General features: G+C 39.1%; 1 protein-coding gene across 47 annotated transcripts in view; it reads left to right on the top strand.

The window, feature by feature from the left end:
* The window catches only part of Baz2b (bromodomain adjacent to zinc finger domain 2B), a 325,808-nt gene that overhangs the window by 81,503 nt on the left and 217,918 nt on the right, over positions 1-26,387 (top strand). For 46 of the 47 annotated variants that reach the window (XM_076568555.1, XM_076568531.1, XM_076568557.1 and 43 more), the window contains one exon: positions 3,862-4,212. The gene's annotated coding sequence lies outside the window, so the exon portion shown is untranslated. Of the gene's footprint in view, positions 1-3,861; positions 4,213-26,387 lie in introns of those variants that run through there. The other variant, XM_076568521.1, reaches the window with a different exon arrangement.

The following is a 26,387-nucleotide window of genomic DNA, read 5'->3' as shown; positions in this document are numbered from 1 at the left end:
AAAAATAAAAGCCTGTAGAATACAGGGTTAAATTCTGATTTTGGACTGTCTTATGATTTAGATTCTCCTACACATTCTGGACTGTAGTTAATGACTCCAATCTCTCTAGCTGCCTTTTACTCATTCTTTACCTTAGTTCTGATGTCCTCTAGTTCAGGGGAAAATTGCACCAAATTATCTGAGTGTACACCTCCAATGCTACTCCCTTTTACAAAGTCTCTTGTGAATTGCTTATTTCATTTATTCATTTGGATAGAGAGTCTTGCTGTGTAAGACATGCTAGCCTCAGATTTGTGGAGCCCCTTCTCCCTCAGCCTCCCAACCTCTGGGATAACAGGTCATTCTAAACTAGTTAAACAATGTCTTCCTACTGCAGCTTATCATTTGCACTGTCTGTGAAGTTATTCCTTTAAACCAAGGTCAGTCATGTTAATCCTTTGCTAACATTATTGGCTCTCAGGATAAATTCACCCACCTTACCATTTAACCTTAGTAAGCCTTTCAGTGTTCGATACCAGCCAAGTCTTCTTGCTGCATCCCCATCACGCTGTCTATCATTTCTGAATCCCTCACAAGTACCATACCTTAGTTCACAGTGCTGGTGTAATTAGTCTGGAGGATGGCAGAAGCCATACAAGTTCAGAATTATCACAAGATTAGGAAAGATTGCTCCATCATTAAATCCTCTCACAACTGTGCATGTGGTTCAGTGCTGAGTTAGGTCATCTCCAGTAGAAAACAAAGTGCTGTGGGAGCTGAATTATTTTATAACTATAGTAATTTGATCTGATTTTTCCTCAACTCTGTGAGCTAATCAATGGTCAAATTCGTAAACATGAAAAAGGAACAACATGATCTCAACAAGACAAGCATAGCTTTGTAAGAAGGTGTCAAGTACCGGGAGTAATATAGCTTAAGATTCCTAATACAGCATTACTTTAAAATATCAGTTTAAAAATAGAGGCTAAATTGTTCAGGGGTGGTGGTGCATGCCTTTGATTCTAGCACTCAGAGGCAGAGGCAGGTGGATCTCTGTGAGTTCCAGGGCAGCCAGGTCTCAAACAAAATAAAACAAAAAATATATATAAGGTATATTGGATAATTAATTCATTTCAATGACCAAATAACATGAGACTCAAAGCCATATTTTAATATAAAAATGTTTTTATTATTGATGTGAAAATGTAGAAATTTTCATTTATAATTTTGGGTGTCAATTATTGATTTCCATCAAACTTTGTCTTTGAGAATGCCACAAAAGCATTTCCAGATTAGACAAGAAACTCTCAATGATAAGTTTTCAAATGTTCTGAAAAGACATTAAAATAAAATTCTTTGCTATAACAGCTTTCCTGTTGTGTTTAAATCTTTTCAGGACAATAAGGCTCATTTCGCTGTAAGTCACAACCAGGGAAAAGACAACTTTTTGTTGATGGTGGCTTCAACTTCAATTGCATGTACATACTTTTAAGACATTTAAACTTTGGTTCTACAATCGTTCAAAGGAATGATACTCTTTTATAGTAATTAATTGATTATTATGTATATATTTCTTTATTAGGTATGTTTCCACAGCTTATTATAAAAAAGATACTATAATTTTCTCCCATGGGTTTTCCCCCCTAAAAGCCAAGCAATGTAAATTACATATCCTATGAAACCCATTATTTGAGGACCAACTGAGCATCTATGGACCAAATTTTACTTTAAGCAGGATACCATTCTGGCTTGCACAAGTTATGGTGTAGCACTCATGGTAATTTAAGGAGAATTGCATCTCAAGTCAACTCAGAAAGTCAAGACAACTTTAAACCAACCCCTTTTCCTTATTATCCTAAACTAATGTTAACTAGGCAAAGTGTCAGTAACATATACTAAAATAGCAACATTGAACTTTATGCATAGGAATATTGCTAAATTCCATTTGAGTAATGACCACCAGTATAGAATAATACAAGAACTTTTTTGAATGTGATTTAGGATCATAGTCTACATGCTACCATTCATATTTACATTTTAATCTATTTTTCATGTGGACATTATTAGTAAATTTTGAGATGGTGGGATTGTTGACCTAGTCATACATGTATAAAGCTTGGCCTCTGAGTTAATTAAATATGAGTTAATAATATATTGTAAGGAAATTATTGTCTTTATTACAGTTATTAGGTAGTTACTGAAATTATAGTTTGAAAGGAATGTAGAGCATGGAAAACTCAGGATTAAATTATGCATTTGAACCTTAGGCCAGCTTTTACTATAGAGACAGTTTTCTGCTAAAAGAGAAATTGTATGTCATTGAAATTAAATGCTTTTCTGGGGATGGAAGATTCCAGTTTTTAATGAAATTACTGAGTGTGGTGTAGTGAAATGATTAAAATCTGTATTCCGGGAATGTGGCAGGAAAAAAATCAATAAGTGCTAGCACAGCTTTGCTGCTCAATGTGAATCCTAAGATTGAAATAAACTACTACAAAAATAATAATTAAAAACATATCAGCACATTAATTTATTTAGCATCAGTCTCCCGAGACATCATCTTCACTAATTTTTAGCATACATTACTATGTAATGAGCAGCGTCTTTTCAGATGCCCCTATTAGACAGGCAGTATCTCTGCCCCTCCCCCAGGCCCCTGCCTGCAATCATTGTACTTGCGCTTATTATGTTACAAATGACCGAGGTAAGGCTGACATTCTCAGTGCATGCAGAAAAGACCTAGTCTGCCAGCTCTTTTTCCCTCCTAATGAAGCAGCTTTGTGAAATCTCCCCATGTGTTAATACTAATGAAGATCCTCCAGCACAATTAAAATCACAGCCAGTGGTTGAGGAGGAAACATAAAACAATAGCATCTTTTAAGATACATCTAGCCACATATGAATGCATAAAATAATATATGGTCAAATTATTCTCCAATAACTAAATTTTTACTTGGTCTTCATCCTGAAAATCAAATTACTTAATTTGTAATTACATAAACTTCAAGACTTTATTGTGTTCTTAAGGGAGAAAAACACGTTAATGAATATGTTTTTAAAATCACCTTTCTTCCTAGGTAATAAAATATACCATGGTTATGAATTTTCCCTTTTTAAAATCGTTTTTAGGAGGCTGCGGGTAGACTGTTGAAGGGAACGGGCTGCACTTTGCCTTTAGTTTAACTTGATTGGTTGAAAGGAATTGGGGAGTGGAAGGTTAAAAACTGAGTCAGCTGGCTGAAATTCTGAAAAGACGGATACTTAGTTGGTAATGGGCAACTGGTCTTTTAAAGTGTTTAGTTCTTACAGTTAAACTAGCCCCCCCTCCCGCCCCCCAACCGAAAGCAGAAAAAAAATTGAGATTACGGCTTACAATTTATACCAGTAACTGCAAAAGGGCTGTTTAAACGTCTTTAATTTGAATCTTATTTTGACTCAAACTATGAACATTACAACCAGTTTAATTCCATGGAAAAGCAGTAGTAGCTTACCTTGAGATCGCCTTGCGCCCTGTTTTTTGAGTCCTAGCATGCACAAATTCTTGGCACATTAATTTAGCTTGTAGCCTCAAACACAATTTCTAGTTTACAAACATAAAAGTTGGTGGAGATAGCTAATCTATGTTGCCTAAGTTGTTTAAGTTTTTTAAAAAAATTAAATATTCAGTTCTGTTTCCCCCCCACCCCCCTGAAAAGAAAAACAAAACATTTAAGTTTCTTAACTTTTTCCTGGGACGAGGAGCGGTGCAAACTCAAAGATACAGTATTCTTGGAATGAAGAAGCAGCCCCCTCCCTTGGCTCCATTTAGAGCTGATAGGTCATTTATTATTGGAACTGAAATGGTATAAACAATTCTCTCGCTCTTTTTTCCCTTGTTAACAGCAACTTTCATTGTTAGAGAGAGGAGAGAGAGAGAAGCCTTGTTGGTTGACGTCACTTGGTTCATGAAGCCTTCGCCTAGAAGTGAAGCTGCTGAACAAACCTTGAGAAGAATCATCTCCTGCTTCAATCTGCTGCTGGATAGGAACTAATCAGTGAGAGAGCGGCGGAAGACGGGGACGGAGGGAGCCAGGGCTTTCGCGATCACGGATCTCACCTCCACTCCAACTCCCTAGACTTTCTTAGAAGAGAAATTATAAGAGAAATAAGGAGGCGGTGGGGATTACGAAAAGCTTAACTTGCACCCGGGAAGGGCGAAAATCCCTTCCACCGCAACTCAGTTCGAAAGTGAAGGTGAGTTTGAGAGCCGGGGTGCGGGGGTGCGGGAGAGGTGGGTTCCGGGCGGAGAGCGGCGGCTGCCGGCTGGAGCCCTCCCGAGGCGCCCGCCGCTGTTTACCCGCGCCGCCCGGTGTGTCTCTTTGTTGTGCGGGCTGCGACGCCGCGGTGGCTCTGGGGTCCCGAGTAGAGTTCCGGGCGGAGGGCGCAGGGACCTGGTCCCGGGCGGGGTGGGGGTGCGGGCTCCGCGGAACGGAAACTTTGCTGGGAGTGCGAGCGCGGGACCGGGCGGCCGGGCCTCGTTCCTCCATTGTGCCGGCCGCCCTCGCCGCCGGCCTCGCGGCGTCCTCCTGCCAGGCCCGCTGCCGCGCCCCGCGGGGCAGTCCGCGAGGCCCCGGGCCCTGCCAGCCTCCGCCCCGGCCCGCAGCCTCGCGCCCGCGCCCGCCGACCCGCGCCAGGCCGCCGGGGCTCGGGAGCCGGGTGGGGGTGGGGCTGCGGCCCCGGGCGGCGGGTCCCTGGCAGACCGGGGTCGAGCGGGCTCCCCGCGTCCCGGGTCCTCGGCGGCCTGGCAAGCAGGTTCCGCCGCGGCGGGCTGGGCTCCCGGCCCGCGGTCTCCGCGCCCTCCCCCGCGACGCCCCGCTCCCCTCCCCTAAAGTAGTTCCGAGAACCCCAGAATTGGGATCTAGAAAGGCTAGGAAGTGTGCGGAGACTCGGAGCCGGCCCTGCGGGTGGGGGCTGGCTCCTCTTCGCCTCTCCTCGGTCTTTATCTTTTGTGTGTTGTTTCCTTGTAAAGAGAGAAGCAGCTGCAGTCCGTGGCCGAGTTGTTGAAATTTATCCCTTTGTGTATATTACAATATCCTCCATTTTTCCCCCTGCCCTCTAAACAACAAGCGTTTCGCCATCTTGGGCAATTTTTATTCCCAAGTCTGTCTGTCTTTTTATTTTTAAGGAAGGGAAAGGAGCCATAGAAATGCAAAAAGTGTGTCTGGATAAGGCTCAAAGTTTAGGAACGGTTCAGGGGGCCTTGTGACGTCATGTAAACTTTATCAAGAAAATTTCCCCAAAGTGTGTGTGTGTGTGTGTGTGTGTGTGTGTGTGTGTGTGTGTGTGTGTGTTCGTTCCTCAAAATTTTCTCGTTTTATGGAATCGTGTAAGTTAGAGTCTACTGATAAGTTGTGGGTTTATTTTTTATTTTGCACTCAGAACGAATCGCAAAACCCTCACATTTAACGTTTGATAGCAAGTGGAAGATTATTTTAAAAAAATGATCGAAACTTTTATTGTGCCACTTAATATTCACGGCTTGTTTTGTGCATGCAGATTTTAATCTTTAAATTTTCAAATGTATTTGTAACAATATATGTCCTTTCTTATGTGGTTCCATAAGATTTAACAAATTTAGCTCAGTTGATATTTACATATACATCACTTGGGCTACATAGCTCCTATTCTGTATTTGTGGGCTAGTCTTTTGTGTTTTGTTTTGTTTTTTAGATTTTAAAAGAACTATTCTGAATATCATGAGATTCTTGATACTTGTACATTTTAATATTAAATATTAAGGTAAAAAGGTTGGCAAAAAGACGTAGTTTAGCATATAAAAGGCAGAATTAAGGTAAAAAGATAATTTGTAATCTTTTGCTGTAAACTTTATCAACCTTCATAAAAATAATGATTAAAAGGTACTATTAAAATGTGTTGGTCTAAAATAGTTTTTCATCTTACAAAAAAAAGTTGAGCTGGTCACATGACCATACTTAATGATACACTCACTGACGAGTATATAAATAGGCACAGTAAATTGAATGGGAAAGTGTAATTCTGTCTCCAGTAGTCATTTTCAGTCAGCATATTTACATCTCTTCTAACAAGGACGTGAAACTGTCTGTATTTAATTTGCATTCCCTTTGTCTTCTGGGTTGGGAAAAAACATTGACTACAATGAACTTAAAAAAAAGCTAATAGAAAAAATTCTAAATACATTAACGTTTTCTAATATATGAAAACTTACACTGTAAATGATGTTTTAAATTTCTGTAGCAATATTTTCTGCTATTTATCCAGAAATTTCCTGTATGTAAAATGCTACATAGAAATAATCTTAACTGAATTGAATGGCTGCTATTTAGTGAATTGTAGGTAGGTGAAAAATGTTTAAATAGTTAAAAGCACATAGAACAGATGGTTCTAAATTATACATGCAACAAAGGACTAGAAGATTTGGCAGATTATAAATGGAAGCAACAGAGGATAAGCAGTTTAAGAAAATGGTAGTTAAGTACGTTGATGTCTCACACCTATTGTAAACACTGCTGCACAATCAATAATTTAGATGACATGATGGCGTTTGTATGTTTCAGTAAAAAAGTAAGATTTTACAAAATTGAAAGCAAATGCTGAATGTAAAAATTTTTTAAGCTATGGTGATAAAGAATTTTTTTTCAGGGTATCAGAGTGTATGCTTTTAAAACAGCAATTTATAAGAACTTAATATGTTCATATAATGGTTTTCAGAGAAATAGGAATAGGTACATATTTTTAAATTTAGATAATAAGTATTTGTACTGTCGTGGGTTGAACAAATACATTGACTATTTTAGCTGCTCAGTCTTGGGAAATGCATTGATTACAATACTGTCTGGCTTCATTTACTAAATAGCATTGAGTCAAAGGATATATTTTATTTTTAATATTTGAACTGTGTACATAATAATACTGTGATACTGACTTGATGAATATAATTTACTATTTACTTATAAATGTAAATATTTTGTGTAATTCTGGTCTTTCTGGAAGAATGTAAGTGTATTTGCTTTTTCAAAAAAATAGAATATCTTAAAAAGTATTGAACTTTGCAGAAATTTGTTTTTAGTTTATATAAGGCACTCATTTAGAATGCATATAAGCTGTAATGGAAAGCTTGGGATTTTGGTTCTGTTGCCCTTTCTCCCATTTCTTTGTTTGCATGTTTATTGTAGAATTGCAGTGTAAAGGAGCAGATGTTTTGCCAAACATCCTGATGTGTTGCTTTTTCTTATGGGAGTGCAGAGCTGCTCCTTCTGATGCATCAACTTGACAGCTGGTTGATTTCATGGAGCTGCTAAGAAGCCATTAGTGGTGTCATTGAATTGAAACAGAACAGTCACTCCCAGCTTGAACTGCAATTGTTAATGTCTTTGTTGCTACTTTTGTGTTACTCTACAAGATGAGGGATACCACAGTTGCACTGAAGTTCAAGGTTTCTGTCTTAGTTCCTCGAATTAGTGGAAGGTAGTGCATTAGACCTTGGTGACTCCATAGGTTTAAAGTTTTCACAAAAGAAAGGATTTCTGAGTGTTTGAACTAGTCCTTCTTAAAAAACTACTACTAAAAAAGTCATACTGCAAACAAAATCATAAAGTGGTATTGACCCCTGTAAGGAATTATGTAATCAGGGTTCAGTGATTTTTTTTTTTAATAATCTTAATTTCCTGAGGGATTAGTCAAATTGTCTAGTAAGTATTTTAGGAGTTTTTTTTTTAAATTAAATTAAATATTTTGAGTAATAAAGTCTTAAAATATTGTGGTTTATTTAATAAATATTGGCTCATTTGGCTTAATGTTTCTTTAAACCTTTACTGTGGGAAATGATCAGAAAATAAATAATTATTGGCAAATATACCATTTTGCTTGTAATTTTCTAATGAGGCCAAAATGTTGTTTAAAAATTCATAAGACTGTTCTAAACTCCCCTCCTAGTATCTATTTAATGATTTTCCTTAACTAAAATCATGTTTTTATTGTAGAACTAGCATTGTTTGTTTTGAGGTGCATTTGTAGCTCTAGCTGGCTTCCATCAGTCTTGACTTCCTGAGGGCTGGCCTCACAGGCTGTGCCCTTTCTACCTGTAGCTTCAGTTCTTCTATAACGTAGCATTCCAACCATATCATTATCCATTGGTGCCCGAACTTCGTCCTTTTTCTAGTTCTTTGCATTGTTTTGTTGGTAGGAGAAGAAATAAGAAGGAGCAAAGGCCAAGAATAAAGACAGAAGTATACTGTAAGAAAACTGTGGAAACAAAACAAAACTTTAGGATGGTATGGTGCCAGAATGCAGTGGATTTTATTTCGTCAAAAGCTTTTTTAGTTTCAATATTTATTTTTTTCCAAAGTTTTAGATCTTAAAATAGAATATAATTTTAACAACTCTTCAAAGAGCATAGTTTACTTTTTTTTTTAAAAAAATAGACACTTAAATGTAAAACTGATCATTGGAATATGTAATTAGCTGAAGTAAATCCTATTGAAAAGACTTCCTGTATAATTAATATGAGCAAATTTTTATTTTTGATGATACACCTCTGAGTGATTCTGGGATTATCCTGAAATCCTAAATTTATGGAGTCTTTGATTTTATGAAAGTCATGGATTACTGCCACTGAAGCTAGAGTAAGGGAATGCAACATTCAAGCCTTTGTATTACAGCCATAAAGTTCCTTAGAAAGAAAATCGTTCTACTGTCTTAGACTATGTATGAGAAAAGATTTATTTGTATTATTTTAAAGTGTGTGTGTGTGTGTGTGTGTGTGTGTGTGTGTGTGTGTGTGTGTGTTGTGCAGATTTTGTGCAAGTGAGTACAGATGCCCACAGAGGCTGGAGTCAGAGGAGTCAGATGTCCTGGAGCTGGAGTACAGGCTTTTGTAAGCCACCTAATGTGGGTGCTGGGAACTGAACTCAGATCCTCTGAATTGCTGAGACATCTCTCCAGCTCTGTGACTTGCTTTTAAAGGAACATAATTACTTAACATGCATGTATTTGTGTGTCAAGGCAACTAGTCATGTATACCAAATTATGGTAAATTGAGTGGTTTATTAAAGATAAAGTATTTTAAAGAAGCATGCAAGTTTAATTTAATGTTAGAGGTAGTATAGTAATTCCAGCAGGTACCCTGCTGTTTCAGTGGAGGACGATGCTGGACCAGTCTGGATGAGTTGGAACTTTGTTGCCCATGTTACTTTGAAACTATGGCTAGCTGGGTGTGATGGTGTACATCTTTAATCTCAGCACTTGGGAGGCAGAGGAAGGCAGATCTCTGAATTTGAGGCGAGTCTGGTCTACATAGCAAGTTCCAGGACAGCCAAAAAGCCAGGGCTACACAGAGAAACTCTGTCTTGAAAAACCAAAAGAAAGAGAGAAGGAAACTATGGTTAATAAATATATTTATTTCATTTGTAAAAAACAGTTATAAAATATTGGGAACATCTGTTGAAAGTACAGAATTAAATGAATTTATATGATTTTTAAATCTGCCCTGAGTGGTATTTGATTTGTGAGAACTCAGGATTTGAGATGTAAAATACTTAATGGTTCAGATAAGTTAAACTTACAACATTCTATTCATTATGAAGTTTTAAGTTGTCAGTTAAATATCCAGTTTTTAAAATTAATATGCTTTTATCAGAGTATGAGGTGAAATAGTTTTATTGCACGTATTTTGTTTTTGCTATATAGTTTTGAAAATAAAGTTTTAAAAATAGCTCTTATATAAAATTTGCATGTAATTTGGCCACTGAATGATTTTCATTTAAATAAAAATTGCTGGGCAGTGAGGATAATAACAGTGGAGGTAATGTGTCAATTAGGAACCCTTAGTAATTTTCTTTGTGTGAGTGTTTATAATATAAGAAAGAGATGCATATGGTTTGAAGATAGCTTCTGCCCTGGTACCTACCTATATGTCGACATAATGTGTATTTTTTTCCTCTTTTCTGTTTTCTCCTCTTAACACTTTTCTACAAACATGCACTCATTAATCAAAGACCGTGCACTCCTGCTGAGGGCAGAGAGGTTCATCAAATTGGCAGTCAGCTTGGTGTAAAGAACGGTGTACTGAAGCTCTTAACTCACTGGGACATAAATAAATCTAAGGTCTTTGTATGCAAACCCTGGAGGTTAATACTGTATAATTCAATGTCCTGTCTTTGTTTTTATGATTGATGTTTTTAAATGTTTCAAGCTTAGTACAAGTCTTCTAGTGGATCAGTTCTGCCTATCTGATTGGCTGTAGTGAGAAAGCATTAGGTTGTCGGAGGACTTTGGAGTATGCTGCAGAGATTTTGATTTTTCCCCCTGCAAGATCATTGTCATATTGCATGAGCTGTTATAGGAATGTACCAATGATTGACATTCCCTGCTGGGATAATGGACCTAGTGCATGAAATGCCAATAGTTTGCTTCTATTTGTTCGGAAGCTTACTGCTATTTGTATCCTTAACAGAGCTAACATGGAGAACAAGCAGAACTACTGGGATTTCTCTGTAGAATAGTGCTGGGATTTGCCTTTAACATGAATTGGTTGCATATTCATAATTTAAGAACAGCTGGTTACAGCAAGCACATAGTCATTTGCAAGCTATTATAAACCATTCCACTCACATGGAGCCTGTGCTTGGTGATTTTTTTTTTTTATTGATCTACCTGCATTTAAAATCTAGTCAGTGCTGCTATAGAAGCTCTTCATTTTAGCTGTGTTTGCAACACAGAACAGCTTCAATTTTAAATCATCTATTTAAGTTGGATTTTGAATAAAATGAAGGACCTTAGAATGAAACAAATATAAAAGGTTGGATCTTATCTGCACAATATTTAATCCTGACTAAAACCCAGCCAGCCACCTAACAAAACATAAATTACACAACTATTATAATTTTTGGACAGTAAGAGTGTATAATTTTGTCCAGATAAATAACTGAGTTGATTTTGCTTGAGAATTTTATTATTCATTATATTTTACTAGTTACATATAGTTTGAGAAACAATAGATTAATATTAATTACTTTGTAAAATAATGTCTTATGTAGAAAAGAGGTAGTACTTTTAGCTTATGGGTAGTGTAAACACAAGATAGACAGTTGCTAGGACTTTGGAACTCGATTAGAATAATGTGAAAGCAATATAACTACTCCAGTTTTTGGAAATACTCAACCAAGTAGTCTTTTCTGCTTTGAGGTTATCTTACACATTTTAAAAGGTACCTGTTAATCCAGCTGTCAGCTCCTGTATCTTGTCAGTTGTAGTTGTAAGCAGAGAAAAGAAAACAATCTCAGTATTCCAAGCTTCCAGTAAGAGCGGGAGAAAACTATGTGAAATGCCCTTTTATGTGTCCTTTTAGGAAGGACAGGGAGGGCGCATCGCTTTGGATATGGTAAGGAAAGTGCACACCTGAGGGAGTTACCACAACGACGACGACACTGGTGTCCTGAACTTTACACAACATGGCTCACACTTGTGCTAGCGAGTGTTTGTCTCCAGGCCGGAATGATGAAGTAGCTCTCACCCCTCAAGGTTGAGAAACAGTCCTAAGAGTGCATTTTCCTCTTTCTTGGCTTCACAAATGACTGGATATGTTGGCAATATAGCAGAATATATGGCCAGGTTTAATCTAGTTGGTAGTAGGTTGTCCTTTTTTCTAAATAATGAATTCAAAGGTTATTAAAAGGACAAGGTGTTACATTTTAGTTTTGAGTTGCATAGGATCACAAGTTTGTGCAGTTAAATTGCCTTTATTTAGTCATTTTGTGAACTATCCTATGTCCTTTCTTTCCCTTTGGGACAATTGTGTTTTCAGATATTTCTCTGCTCCATAGAGTTTCATCAATGACTAAACAAAGGAAATAAAATGATTTGTTTTTGTTCTTTTGTTTTGCCCTGGGGATTAAACCCAAGGCCACAGGTGAAAAGCCTGGCTTTCTCTACTTCTTAAAATAAAATGGAGAGCTGGAGAGCCAGGTGGTGGTGGTGGTGGTGGTGCATGCTTCTAATCCCAGCACTCGGGAGGCAGAGGCAGGTGGATCTTTGACTTCAAGGCAAGCCTGGTCTACAGGGTGAGTTCCAGGACAGCCAGAACTGTTTCACAGAAAAACCCTGTCTGGAAAAACGAAACAACAACAGCAATAAAAAGAGATTAAGATGGAGGGTTTTTCTGAGGTTTTCACTGAAATGAAGGATTGGGCTTTTGACTTCTAGTTCTTATCACACAGGTAATATGTATGGAGAGAGGAAGCATGAGGTAAACATAAAGTTTAGTATTTGTTTGAAAAATGAATGGACTCAACATCAGCCACAACAGAAAGTGTAGCTACCCAATACACTTTTATTGTTTTAGTAATAATAGAGGAAAGAGAGGCAGTGACTTAAACTCTCCATGTTTATTTTGAATGTTTTGTCTAAGCATGCATTTGGAGAGCTATGGACAAAAGTTTACTGTAAGTTCAGAGTAGAAGCCAGGGAGATGTCTAAGGGAGTGAAAGTTCTTGCTGTGCATGTCTGGCCATCCAAGTGGGGACTGAATTCTGATCTATCCCATGTGAAAAGTGTGATAGTGGTCATGAAACCCCAGTAGTCCTACAGCAAGACTAGAGGACTGGCCACAAGATAGAGTCTACACAGCTCAGTAACAGAAACAAGAGAGATCCTGCCTCAAAAACAAGATGGAAGGAGGAAGCAGCACCTCCAAGTTCCTTCTGACTTCATGTACATGGCAATGGCACACATTTGACTGCATTCATACACACAATAAATCTTTCTGATTTTTGTTTGCTTTTGGGTTTTTGAAGATGGGGTTTCTCTGTGTAGCCCTGGCTGTCATGGAACTTGCTATGTAGACCTGGTTGGCCTCAAACTCAGAGATCCACCTGCCTCTGTCTCCCAAGTGCTAAGATTAGAGGTGTGTGCCACCATGGCTTACACACAATAAATCTTTGAAACATCAGAATAGGAAAGAGATGGCTTCTGCTTGGAATAATTTTAAACGTCTCTTTGGTTTGATTGAATTAGTCAAGAAAAATGAATGAACTTTGAATACTCGGTGGTCAGAAAGGAGCCAACAAAAGGATGGCAGTTGGAGCTGAGCCTCTGTTAAGCAAACCTGTTAAAGCTGTTCCACTGGGAACCTTGGGATACTCCTGTAACTTATTTTGAGATCATCGCAACTTAAACCTTTTCCGCCAGAAAGATGATATCATGGGAACTTACCCTTCCTCCATGGCTTTCAGAGTTGACTGGCTTTCTCTGAAGAAAGTAGGTTAATGAGTCAGGCTATTCAGCGATAGGCTTGACTATGCAGGCCAGGTTAAAAGCCAGCGAGCAGCTGCAGCCTTTCCTGGTTAGAGGTATTCTGGCCTTTTTATGATTAACAGAGTCCCTCCCTTTTCTTAAAGTGTGATAATTCTTCTGAATATAGTTTATTTCACTTAATATAGTCTCAATTCTATCCACTTTCCTGTAAGTGACATGATTTTGTCTTTGTAACTAAATAATACATCATTGTGTGTATGTGTATCACATTTTCTTTATTCATTCAATTTATGGTTACATATAAACTATGTAACACATGTTTTGAGTTCAAGCTATAGTTAGTATATGCTGGCATTGATTCCTTTGGGTGTATACTTGGGAATGGTATGGTCAAATCTCATGGTAGGTTTTCTGTTAGTTTTTTGAGGAACCTACATAATAATTTCCATAGTGATTACTAAATTGCATCCCTACCAATAGTATATAAAAGTTCCTTTTCCTTGCCAGCCTTTGATTTTGTTTGCTGGTGGAAACTCTTCTGGCTGGGATGAGGTAGAATCTCAATGCAGTTTGCTCTAAATGCTAAATATGTTGAATACTTTGCTATATATTCATGGGCCATATGTACTTTTTTAAAGAACAATCTAGTTAGTGTATTTGCCTATTTGTGTGTCTCCCTGTGCACATGTGTGTGTGCGTGAGTGTGTGGGGGGATGTGTGGGTGTGGGAGTGGGTGTGTGGGTGTACAGGGGTGAGGAGCAGAGGACAACCACGGATGCCATTTCTCAAGAATTGTCGCTCCCACTGGGACCTGTGGTTCAGTAATTAGACTGGACTGGCTAGCCAGTGAGTGTGAGGGCGCTCTCTGCCTCCACCTCTCCAGTGGAGCTCTAACACACGCAGCTCTCCATGGCGGTCCAGGGGTTGAACTGCGGTCCTTATGCTTGCCGGGCCAGTCTTTTACCAGCTAAACTCTCCCCAGCTCCTGGTTGTCCATCTATTAATTGTATTACCCTTTTTCCATATGCTACTTTTTTCCTTTTTATTAAATATTTAGTATTCTAATGTGCATATAATGAGTTTGTATCCATCCACCATCCCCTCTCCTCCAATTCCTCTCCTATACTTCCCTAACCACCACTCCCCCCCACAAACTTTATGTGGTTCCCCCCCCCTCTCTTTTAAGATTTATTTACTTATTTATTATGTAGATAGTGCATATATGCCTGCAGGCCAGAAGAGGGCACCAGATCTCTCTATAGATGGTTGTGAACCACCATGTGGTTGCTGGGAATTGAACTCAGGGCTCAGGAAGAGCAAGCAGCTAGTGCTCTTAACCTCTGAGCCATCTCTCCAGACCGGTCTCTTCGTTTTTTTGAAACTAATACTGAGTTCATTTAGTGCTGCCTGTAGGTATATGTATGTGGCACTATTAATAGGAGCGTGGGTAGGCTCTCAGGGATTGTATCATGCAGAAAAAAACAATTCTCCTTCCCATTAACTAGTTCTCATTACCTGCCAGTGGCCCCTCAGTTTGGGGGGTATGGGGGTGACTTGATAAGCCCGTCTTGCAACCATGCTGGGATTTTGGCTGGCTTGAACATTGTGTAGGTCCGGTGCATGCAGCCCCGTCTCTGTGGGTTCATGTGTGTCACTGTGCTACATAAAGTCCTACAAAAAACTGTTTCTCTAGGACATCCTACAGATCTAGACTACATCCTACATCTGTAGACTCCTACAGTCTTTCTGTCCCCTCTTTCAAGATGATCCCTGAACCTTGTGGGGAGAGTGTGGAATATAGATGTCCTGTTTAGAGATGAGCAGTCTATAGTCTTCTTAGTCTCTGTATAAATCGCCATCTACTGCAGAAAGCAGCTTCTCTGATGAGAGTTGAGAGACACAACAATCTGTGGGTTCCAAAGAACTTAGGGATAGTTTTAGGGATAGTTTATTGCTGTGTCCATTTAGCAGGATAGTAATACTAGGGTCTCCCCTAGGGTCTGTGGCCATGGGGTTTAGCTCATTTAATGGTATCAGGGGTATGGACTCCATCTTACAGAGTGAGCTTTCTTGAATTCCTTGGTTACTAATTCCCTGTCAGGTGAGTAGTTGGCAAGGAGTTTCTCACATTTTGTGGCCCTGTCTATTCTGTTGATTGGTTTCTTTACTGTATAGAAGTGTTTTTAATTTGATGTATCTCTATATGTTAATTCTTGTTTTTAGAACTATGGAAACATTCATAAAGCTGTAGCTTCAAAGCTCCGGGTCTTATGTTAAGGTTGTTGACATGTTTTGAATTGATTTTTGTGCAGGGAGGACAGTAGGAACCTGATGTCAGTTGTCTACATATGGATATCCCCTCTGAGACAGGCTTTCTCTGTGTAGTCCTGTAGACCAGCCTGGCCTCTAAATCAGAGATCCACCTGCCTCTGACCGGAGTGCTAGGATTAAAGGTGTGCGTCACCACTGTCAGGCTTTCAGCACCATTTATTAAAGCTCCCCAGCATGTTTTTAATACTTTTGTGAAGAAATGGCTGTAGCTGTTAGTTTCTTAGCTCTCTGTTGTATTCTGCTGGGTCTGTATTCTGCTTCTGTGCCTGTACCATGCTGCTATTGTTACTTTGCATGTAGCGTACTATGAAATGAGGCATTGGGATACCTGCAGCATGATTCTTTATATTCAGGATTACTTTGGCTATTTGGAACCTTTTGTGCTTCTATATGATTATTACGACTTTTTCCTATTTCTACATGAGATGTCATTAGTGTTTTGATGGGAATTGCATTGTTTCTGTAGATCACCTTTGGTAATAATGGCGTTTTTGCAATATTAATTCTGCCAACACATGATTATATTAGGTCCTTTCTTTATGTAGTGACTTCTTAATTTCCTTTCAGTGTCCTAGACTTTTTATTGTCGGTGTCTTTTATCTGCTTGGTTACACTTGTTCTGGGTTTTTTGAGGCTATTGTAAATAGGATTGTTTTCCTAATTTCTTTCTTAGCATGCTCAGTATTGGTATATAGAAAAGGTATTGATTTTTGTATGTTGACTTTGTAAGAGTTTTCTAGTGGAGTCGTCCGAGACTTTTATTTTAGTATGGAACACTCATGCAAATATGGATAATTTGATTTCATCTGTTCCTGTTTGTATCTCCTTTGGCTCTTCCTCTTGCTTTACTGCTCTGTCTAAAAATGTAGCACCTATGTGGCCTAAGAATGGCAAGAGTAGACTCCTTCTCTCATTTTGAAGTAAGAACTTTCAGCCAGGCAGTGGTGATTCACACCTTTAATCCCAGCTCTTGGGGCGTAGAGGCAGGTCTGCGTGAGTTCAAGTCTGTTCTACAGAGTGAGTTCCAGGATAGCCAGGGCTATATAGAGAAAATCCTGTCTCAAAAAAACAAAAACCAAAAAACTTTTTTTCTTCACTCAGTATAGTGCTGGCTAGAGGTTTGGTGTATATTGATTGCTTTTATGATGTTGACATATGATATTTCTATATTTGTCGGTGATTTTTTTTATCATTAAAAGCTAGGATTTTGTTGAAGCCTTTTTTGTGTTTATAAGATGATTGTGTGATTTTTGTCTCTGATTCCATTTATGTGCTCTAATATGTTTATGATTTGTATATGCTGAAACAGCCTTATATCATGGGAATAAAAATCACCTGGCTGACTTTTTTAAAATATAATTTTGGCATTTTTTTATTTGGTAGATGTGTATGATATGTGTATGTTGGGTGGGGGAAAAGCATATGCCAAGGTGCATGTGTGGTAATCAGAGGACATTTTGCAAGCATCCATTCTTTCCTTCCACTAAATGGGTTCCAGGGATCAAACTTAGGCCACCAGGCTTTGAAACAATGTCTTTACCTGAGTCATCACACTGTCCCCATTTGTCTTTTTTGATGAAATGGCCTTGATATTTTTTGAGGAAATGATTAACAGTGATTTTTTTTCTTGTGAGGTGCAAGGTTTTCTTTAAATCTGATTCACTGTAAATTTTAGAAATTTGAGGTTGGAGAGATGGCTCAGTGGTTAGAGCACTCACTGCTCTTGCAGAGGACCTGGCTCTCCCAGCCACTTGTAACTCCGGTTCCTGGGGATCGGATGCAGTCTTCTGACCTTTGCAGACGCCTATGTGCGTACGGTGCACATACACACTGAAAATTCCTTATAAAATTTCAGAAATTCTTTTATTTATGGAACTGACCTTTTTTTTTGGTTTTTTGAGACAGGGTTTCTCTGTAGCTTTGGAGCCTGTCCTGGAACTCACTTTGTAGACCAGGCTGGCCTTGAACTCACAGAGATCCGCCTGGCTATGCCTTCCGAGTGCTGGGATTAAAGGTGTGCACCACCACTGCCCGGCCCTGGAACTGACTTTTGTGTGTGTATACTGGGATTGAACCTAGGTCTTTGGACATGTTTTGCATGCATTGTTGGGCTGGGGGCTACACCTTTGTCTTATAATACTTTCAGAATCAAGTCTTTTATTTATTTATTTATTTATTTATTTATTTATTGAGACAGGGTTTTTCTGTGTAGCTTTGCGCTTTTCCTGGAACTTGCTTTGTAGACCAGGCTGGCCTCGAACACACAGAGATCCGCCTGCCTCTGCCTCCCGAGTGCTGGGATTAAAGGCGTGGGCCACCACCACCTGGCTAATCAAGTCTTTTAAAATGGTCTTTTTTGGACTAAATTACACTTTCTTACTAGAAAGATGCTTTGGAGTATGGATCATCAACATGGGTATATTTGTTTATAAATTATATAAAGCTACTAATATAGCAATTCATTTGGGACATACAGTACAGCCATAAGTATAAATAAAGACAGGATAGGATAGATGTGATATGAATAATACTCTAAGATAGTTTGCTAATTGTGAAGGCTTTTTTGTTTGTTTGTTTGTTTTTGTTTTGTTTTGTTTTTGTTTTTTGAGACAGAGTTTCTTTGTGTAGCCCTGGCTGTCCTGGAACTCACTTTGTAGACCAGGCTGGCCTTGAACTCAAAAGATCTGCCTGCCTTTGCCTCCCAAGTGCTGGGATTAAAGGCATGCAATGCATGCCCAGTGACTAGAAGTATTTTTAATTCTTGGGTCCCCCTACCCCATAATTTTTAAAACCCTTCTTTCTTTTCCTCCTCTTCCTCCTCCTCCTTCTTCGTGAAAATTGACTTTAAGTAGTTAATTTAACTTAAAAATCTACCTCATGTATTTTGAGTTTATGCAAGACATTGACCACATAAGAACACCTCTGTGGGTTTCTCTATAGTATGGGCTCCATGCCTTTTTCATCAATAGCTTTTGTATCTATATGAAGCATAAACTGCCTTACATTCAATTCTAGTGGTCATAGTCTCCGTCCACACATCATACATTAATAGCAAAATTTTCTCTTTCTTTTTTTTCGAGACAGGGTTTCTCTGTGTAGTTTTGGTGCCTGTCCTGGATGTCGCTCTGTAGACCAGGCCAGCCTTGAACTCACAGAGATCCACTTGGCTCTGACTCCTGAGTGCTGGGATTAAAGGCATGCGCCACCACTGCCTGGCGCAAAATTTTCTCTTAATCATGATAAAGTTGGCCTCCATGATTTCATCTTACACTAAAAACTGCCTTTACTATTCCAATTTTACAAAATATTCTTATTTATCATTATTTTGCATTTATATGTGCGTATGATGCATGTGTGTGAATGTGAGCATGTGTGGACTACGTACAGAGCATGTGAGGAGGCCAGAGAACAACTTTTGGAAGTTGATTTTCTCCTTCCATTTCAACATTGGAACTCGGGTCATTAGGCTAGGGGTTCTACCTACTGAACATCTCATCAGGTCCAATATTTCACTTTTGAAGAAATGCTTTTGTGCAGTACATGTATCTAGACTCTAGCTTCTCAAGAACAGTTTTCTGGACTCTGCTGCTTCAGCCCAGCTTTGTTGTTTTGTTGTTCGTGTGTATCCCAGAAATGCCATTTCTTAGTAGCGAACTTCAGACATGTAAGGTTTTAGGAGAATGTTGGCAAGATAGGTCAGTCAATAACAGCACTTTCTGTACAGGCATGAGGACCTGAGTTCAAATCCCCAGAGCCTACTAAAATGTCAGGCATGATCCCAATGTGCCTTTTAACCCTAGTGCTGTGGATGGAGATGGAGGGTCTCTGGGACGTGATGGTCAGGCTCCCTGCAGGTTCAGTAAGAGACCTGCCTCCAAGGAGTAAAGTAGAGCTTGTCAGAGGAACCCATGCTATCCCCTGGCTTCTGTGTGAATGCATGAGCGTGCACACACATGAAAATCACACTCAAATGCACACAGCAAACCAGCATATAAATGGTAATGGAAAATCTAAGCCCACATTTATAAATTTCATTTTTAGAATTTGTGTTATTTAAACCTAAGCATATTCAAGATCTAGTTGTATTTGCCTCTTGAGTATTAGTGATTAAAGGCATGAGTCACCATACCTGGATTTGAAATAGTTTTAATAATTCTTTAGTAATATTTGATTTTATAAATGTTCAAAATGACCTCTTAGAGGAGTATAATGTTCAGGTATTGCACAGTATTAATATCTTTGCTTAATTTTTTTGGGTAAAACAAATATGCTCGAAGTTGATAAACTGTTTCAAGCAAAGATTAGTGAGTAATAATTTTGGTAGCATGTTTGTTTGTATATGGAATCGGCTTATTTGATTATTTCTACCAAACAGAAAACAAACACAACAAAACAAGCCAACTGTTTGGGTTAGAAAATGAAAGCACATGTTTGGATTTTCATGAAGGTTGAGCCTAGGACTTCACACATACTGATACACATGTGCTCCACCACTTACGTCTTCAGCCCACATGGAATTAAAGCCTTTAAGGCTTAAGTGCAATACCTCTTAGTTTTGAGAATCCTTTGAATTCCCCTTCACTGTGTTAGATATGAAATTCCAAGTATAATGTCACTCTTGAGGTATAGAGCATTAACAAGTTAATAATTAAATGTAGTGGGCTTTTAAGTTTAATATGAAATCTTAATACTAATGCAGAAATTGTAGAGAAGATAATTTTATATAGACAATACTGTGAATCTTTAACATAAATAAGGTAACTTATTAAAGCATTTGAGTTCTATCAGGTGTGGTGACTTACACCTGGAATTCCAGCACTTAGGATGATGAAACAGCTATCTATCTATCTATTTATTTTTACTTATTTGTTGAGAGGAGAAGTTCAGAGGACAGCTTTCAGGAGCTCGTTCTCTCCTTCCACCATGTGAGTGCCAGGATCAGACCCAAATCATCAGGTTCCCATGTCGGGGTACTAAATAAAGTATTTAAACATAGAACCCAAATGCTGTTTTTGTTGGTTTTGGTCTAATACAATTTTAGTCTGTTGACAGTGTTTTTGTTTGTTTTATCTTATTATAGATCTACAGTTCAGATTTCCCATTTTATAGGTTAAGATCTTTAGGCACGGAAGTTCTAAAGACACAGATATTTAATGACAAATCTTTTTCAACTTTAAACACTAATTTTACATATTTCATTTTGGGCTTTGTGGTGTTTGCCTCCTTGCCTTAATGAACTGTCTACTATATGTATGTTTTTTTTAGTGCACAACTCTGTCTAGAATAAGCAGGTGGCCAATGTCTGCTGATTAAATTGACTTCTGCTTTTCCCTATTTTTATTTGAACTCTTCATCCTGTGAATTGTCACTTTTTGTTGGTGGTGGTGGTGTGTGCGTGTGTGTATTTGAGGCCTGAAGTAGGGTCTTGCTGGATAGCCAGGGTGGCCTTGAACTTGAGGCCTCTTGATTATTTAGATTCAAGGCTTGAGCCACTTGCTTGTCCAATTGTACCTTTTCATTTTTTTATCCTACCATATTTGTTTAGGTCTTAGTATAGTTGGTCTTCAATGATAACAAATAGCTAACTGTATATGAAGAGTATTCTTTGAATTCAGTGCCTTCTTTTTTTTCTTTTGAGACAGGGTTTCTCTGTGTAGTTTTGGTACCAGTCCTAGATCTTGCTCTATAGACCAGGCTTACCTTGAACTCACAGAGATCCGCCTGGCTCTGCCTCCTGAGTGCTGGGATTAAAGGCATGCACCATCACTGTCCAGTGAGTTCAGTGCCTTGTAGAATTCATTTATAAGTGCTTAACTTATAAATACAGGTAAAAAATTAAAAGGAGTTACATCAAATCATAAACATTAAGAATTTTAGAATATGAAGTAAGATGCTCACTTAATTTAAAGCTTTCATAGAGCAGTACAAGATCCAAATGTTTTAATACTAATTCAGTAATGATATAGCTTATATTGGAAGGAAACTTTTGAAAATCCCACCGGTTTAGTCCAGCCCAAAGAAGCAAAGCCATTTGTAATCCTTACTTAGAAATATAGTAACACTGTAAGTTTTTATACAGATCTTGATGGTTTGGATAATTTACACAATACTGGAATAAAACATAATACAATCAAATTAGAGGATTTTCAGTAGTTTATTCTTAATGTTCAAGAGTAGATGGGGTACAGAGTCCCTAAACTACATGTCAGTCAACAATTCATTTGTGGTTAAGTTTTTAATTTTATTGCCAAGTCATGCATGCTATTGATTAAACTTCTAAGAATAATCAAAATATTGAAATACTCAAAGTCAATCATGGAAATACATTATCTGTGTGCAGATTATCTTGAAATAGTAATGTCCATAAGGAGACATAACCTTCACTTGTTTAAATATTTTAACGTTCAATTTCTGATTTTATTCCTCAATTTTTAGAAGCATTGAGATTCATCATAGTTACTTAGGATATTTTAAGTAAATCCAAAGTGATAGTAGGCTATATAAGTGCCTATTCTCTATCCAAGACACTGGGCTTAAGAATCCTGAGGGCTGTGGTGTAGGGCACTTGCCATCCAGACATGCCTGGGGCCCTGGCTTCTGTCCTCAGCATTGAAGAAGGTAGGGGGAGGTGGGACAAACTGTGTCTGATAGTAAGACCCATATAACATGATGGATCAGAGCAATGGTAGCAACATGCGGCTAGAGGAAGAGCTGCCAGTAGACTTGCCTTGTAAGGACGAGGATGCAAGTTCAATGCCTAGAACCCAGGTTAAATGCCAACTGGTTTAAGCGACTGCAATCTCAGCACTAGGGAAGCCAGACAGGAGGCTGCCTGGGACTTGATGACTGCCAGTTCCTGCCTAATTGGTGAGATCTAGGCCAGGGAGGCCTCAAAGGAGGATGACAACGAAGGTGGTCCTTCGGCCTCCAGATGCACATGTATACATGCATGCACACCCACACATACATATTTACATATACACACACTCAAAAATACACATACATGATTTAACAAAAAAGCAAAAGGGAGCAATACTAGGAATGTATTCTATTGAGATATAATAGAAATAATATAATTTAATAGAAATAATTTCCATAATAATTATATAGACATGCAAACTACTGTGGGAACTCTGTTAGGGAACTTTGTAGTTATTAAGATGGGAGTCTGGCCGAGTCTTGAAATGTGTTCACTTTTATAATCCAGTCTGTGGCTCGGGCAGGTTTAAGGATGGAACTGTAGGTTGATTGGGACAACTCTACAGGAGCGTTCTCCTGTAGCCTGCCCTGTACATCCTTACTCTGTTAGACAGTTCTTTGGGAAAGGCATTGACAATTTCTTATTGCTAATTGTGTGAGAATTTTCAGTTCTCATGTGTGCTTTCTTTGGAGAAGTTGGCATATTGATGCCCTCCCTCTGTGCTACTGTTTGTAAAGGAAATGACTCTTCCCCCTGACTTTCACACTAGGTTATGAGAATTGGCATATAGTTAAATGGTAGAGTGGGTTTAAAATCTCTAGAGCTGCTAAAGACAAAAATGAACCCTCTACGTACGTTTTCATTATGTTGTACCACTCGGCTTCCTTTTTGTGAGCTGTTGGCTAGACCTAGAGGCCCAAGTGCATCTAGGGTAGAACTCCACAGTGGAGTTACAATTGCCAGCACCTTTTTAAGTATACCAAGCAGATTCTCAGGCTCTTCATGGTGTTTCCTAAATTGCTGCTGCTGCTTCTCCTTTTTTAAAAACTGATTTATTTTTATTTTATGTGGATTGGTGTTTTGCCTGCATGTGTGTCTGTGTGAAGGTGTTGGATTCCCTGGAACTGGAATTATACACAATTGTGAGCTGCCATGTGGGTGCTGAGAATTGAACCCAGGTCCTCCAGAAGAACAGCCAGTGCTTTTAACCACTGAGTCATCACTCCAGCCCCTCTAAATTGCTTCTTGATCATCTCGTTATTCCTCAGTACTCCATTATTCACTGTCAACTCTGTGCATTTAATCATGTTTACACTGCCTGCCATCTTTACACACTTATTTCAGCAAGTTTTCAGTTCATATATTTTTGCATATTTTGATCATTTTGTCAAACTGCAGAATTTATCTGAATTTTGATTAGGACTGGGTTAAATTTATAAAGTTTGGTTTTATTTTAGTTTGTAACAATAAAAATTTCTTACGTTTTCATAAGAAATATTTTCTGCCAGGTGGTGGTGGCACACGCCTTTAATCCCAGCACTCCGAGGCACAGACAGAGACAGGAGGATCTCTGAGTTCAAGACCAGCCTGTGATACAGATATGATAGAATAAAAGGGTAGATTATTGAAACTACTTTTAAAGAGCAACAACTTGTTTGAAATGTTTTACATTGCTATGGATTTTAGTTTATTGATACAAATTTAAAGTTAATTTTGTCATACTGTATGTATATTTCAACTCTTGTTTAAGGTATTATGCTTATGCAGCTCAATTAAAATTATAATATATAATTAAGAAATACAAATTAATAGTCTTCTATGATAGTCAAACTTATAGTCATGTTAGTTAAGTTTTCTATTTATACATATAGATATGTTTCAGTTAGTTAGGTAATCTTCAAACACTTCAAAGAACTACAGAACATAGCATCTAAAATGTTTTAAAAACTTAAAACTTGATTAGAGAGATTCAAGATGGCGGAGACAAGCAGACACAGGTAGGCCTGTGGCAGCGGCCCGCGGAGGTAGCAGGGCCCAGCGGCAGCCGACAGGGACATTCAGGCCCAGTGGCAGCTGGCGGAGACATTCAGGCCCAGCGGCGGCCCACAGAGGTGGACAGGCCCTGCAGCAGAGATAAGCAGACGGAGGTGGACGGGCCCGGCTGCGGCGACAGACAGAGTCATTTAGGCCCTGCGGTGGCCCACAGAAGTGGGCAGGCCATGCGACAGAGACAGGCAGACGCAGGTCAGCGACCTGCGGAGGTGGACGGGCCTGGTGGCAGCGGCCGACAGGGACATACAGGCCCAGCGGCAACCGGCAGAGACATACAGGCCCGGTGGCGGTCCGCAGAGGTGGATGGGCCCGGCAGCAGTGACAAGCAGAGGTAGGTAGGCCCGCGGCGGCAGCCAGCAGAGATATACAGGCCCATTGGCCGCCCGCAGAGGCAGATAGACCCAGCGGCAGCTGACAGGGACATACAGGCCCGGTGGCAGAGACAAGTGGACGCAGGTGGGCCTGTGGCGGCGGGTCACAGGGGTGGACAGGCCCGGGAACGGAGAGAGGCGGACGCAGCTTGGAACGGGGACACCCCTAGCCCCAACACCTGGGGAAGAGGCTATCTACGTGGGTCGGAACCAGGGCAAGTCTGGGCACTCTGTCTGGGGACAACCCAGGGCCCAACTGCTGATCCTGTGAAACCCAACAACTTGGAGGTGTTGATGAGACTACCCTGCTCAGCTGAAACCCATCTGGGAGAGGATTCAGATGCCTACAGTTTGAAGTCTGAAGAAACAAGATCAGCTGAGGAGTTGACAAATGAACAAAACGTGACCTGGGAACACAGAAGAAGGCGCTACCCAGCCACTAAACCAGATCACCAGAATCATAAGTATATAATTCACCGACTGAAATCAGCTGCCCCTGAAGAAACAGCCCAATAGCACCAATTTAACCAAGAACCCCTACTAAACAAAGACTAAAAATTAGAACAAGAGAGGCACTCTCAGACACAGACACCACCTGCACCGCACAGAGGAAAAGATGAGTAGACGCCAGCGCAAAAATACAGGCAACAACATAAAGACCTATATAGCAACATCAGAACCTAGTGATTCTACACCTGCAAGACCTAAACATACCATGACAGAAGAAATAGAAGAAATCAACCCTAAAAATGACTTTAAGATGATGATAGAGGCCCTTAAAGAAGAAATAAAACATTCCCTCAATGAGGAAATAAAAACTTTCCTTAAAGTGGAAATGAAAAACTACCTTAAAGAGGAAATAAAAACTTTCCTTAAAGAGGAAATGAAAAACTCTCTTAAAGAAGAAATAAAAACTTCCCTTAAAGAGGAAATGAAAAACTCCCTTAAAGAGGAAATAAAAAACTCCCTTAAAGAAATGGAAGAAAAAACGAACAAAAAATGGGAAGAAATCAAATCAAGCCAAGAAAAAGCAATTAAACAGATGAAAGAAACATTCCAAGATCTGAAAAATGAATTTGAGACAATAAAGAAAACACATGCTGAGGGAATGCTGGAAATAGAAATCATGACAAAACGAACAGGAACTACAGAAACAAGCATAACCAACCGATTGCAAGAGATGGAACGGAGAATCTCTGACACTGAAGACACGATAGAGGAAATAGATTCGTCAGTCAAAAAAAACACTAAAGACAAAAAAGTCGTAACACAAAACGTCCAGGAAATTTGGGACACCATGAAAAGACCAAACCTAAGAATAATAGGGATAGAAGGAGAAGAATACCAACTCAAAGGCACAGAAAATATATTCAACAAAATCATAGAAGAAAACTTTCCTAACCTAAAGAAAGAAATACCTATGAAGATACAAGAAGCTTACAGAACACCGAATAGGCTGGATCCAAAAAAAAAAGTCCCCTCACCACATAATAATCAAAACACTAAACACACAGAACAAAGAAAAAATATTAAGAGCCGCAAAGGAAAAAGACCAAGTAACATATAAAGGTAAACCCATCAGAATAACACCAGACTACTCAATAGAGACTATGAAAGCTAGAAGATCATGGACAAATCTCATGCAGACACTAAGAGACCACGGATGCCAACCCAGACTATTATAC

Source organism: Peromyscus maniculatus, chromosome 4, assembly GCF_049852395.1.
Source record: "Peromyscus maniculatus bairdii isolate BWxNUB_F1_BW_parent chromosome 4, HU_Pman_BW_mat_3.1, whole genome shotgun sequence".
In the NCBI taxonomy this organism is placed as follows: domain Eukaryota; kingdom Metazoa; phylum Chordata; class Mammalia; order Rodentia; family Cricetidae; genus Peromyscus; species Peromyscus maniculatus.
Note: the sequence above shows the minus strand (reverse complement) of the source record. Positions and strands in the feature narration are given on the sequence as shown.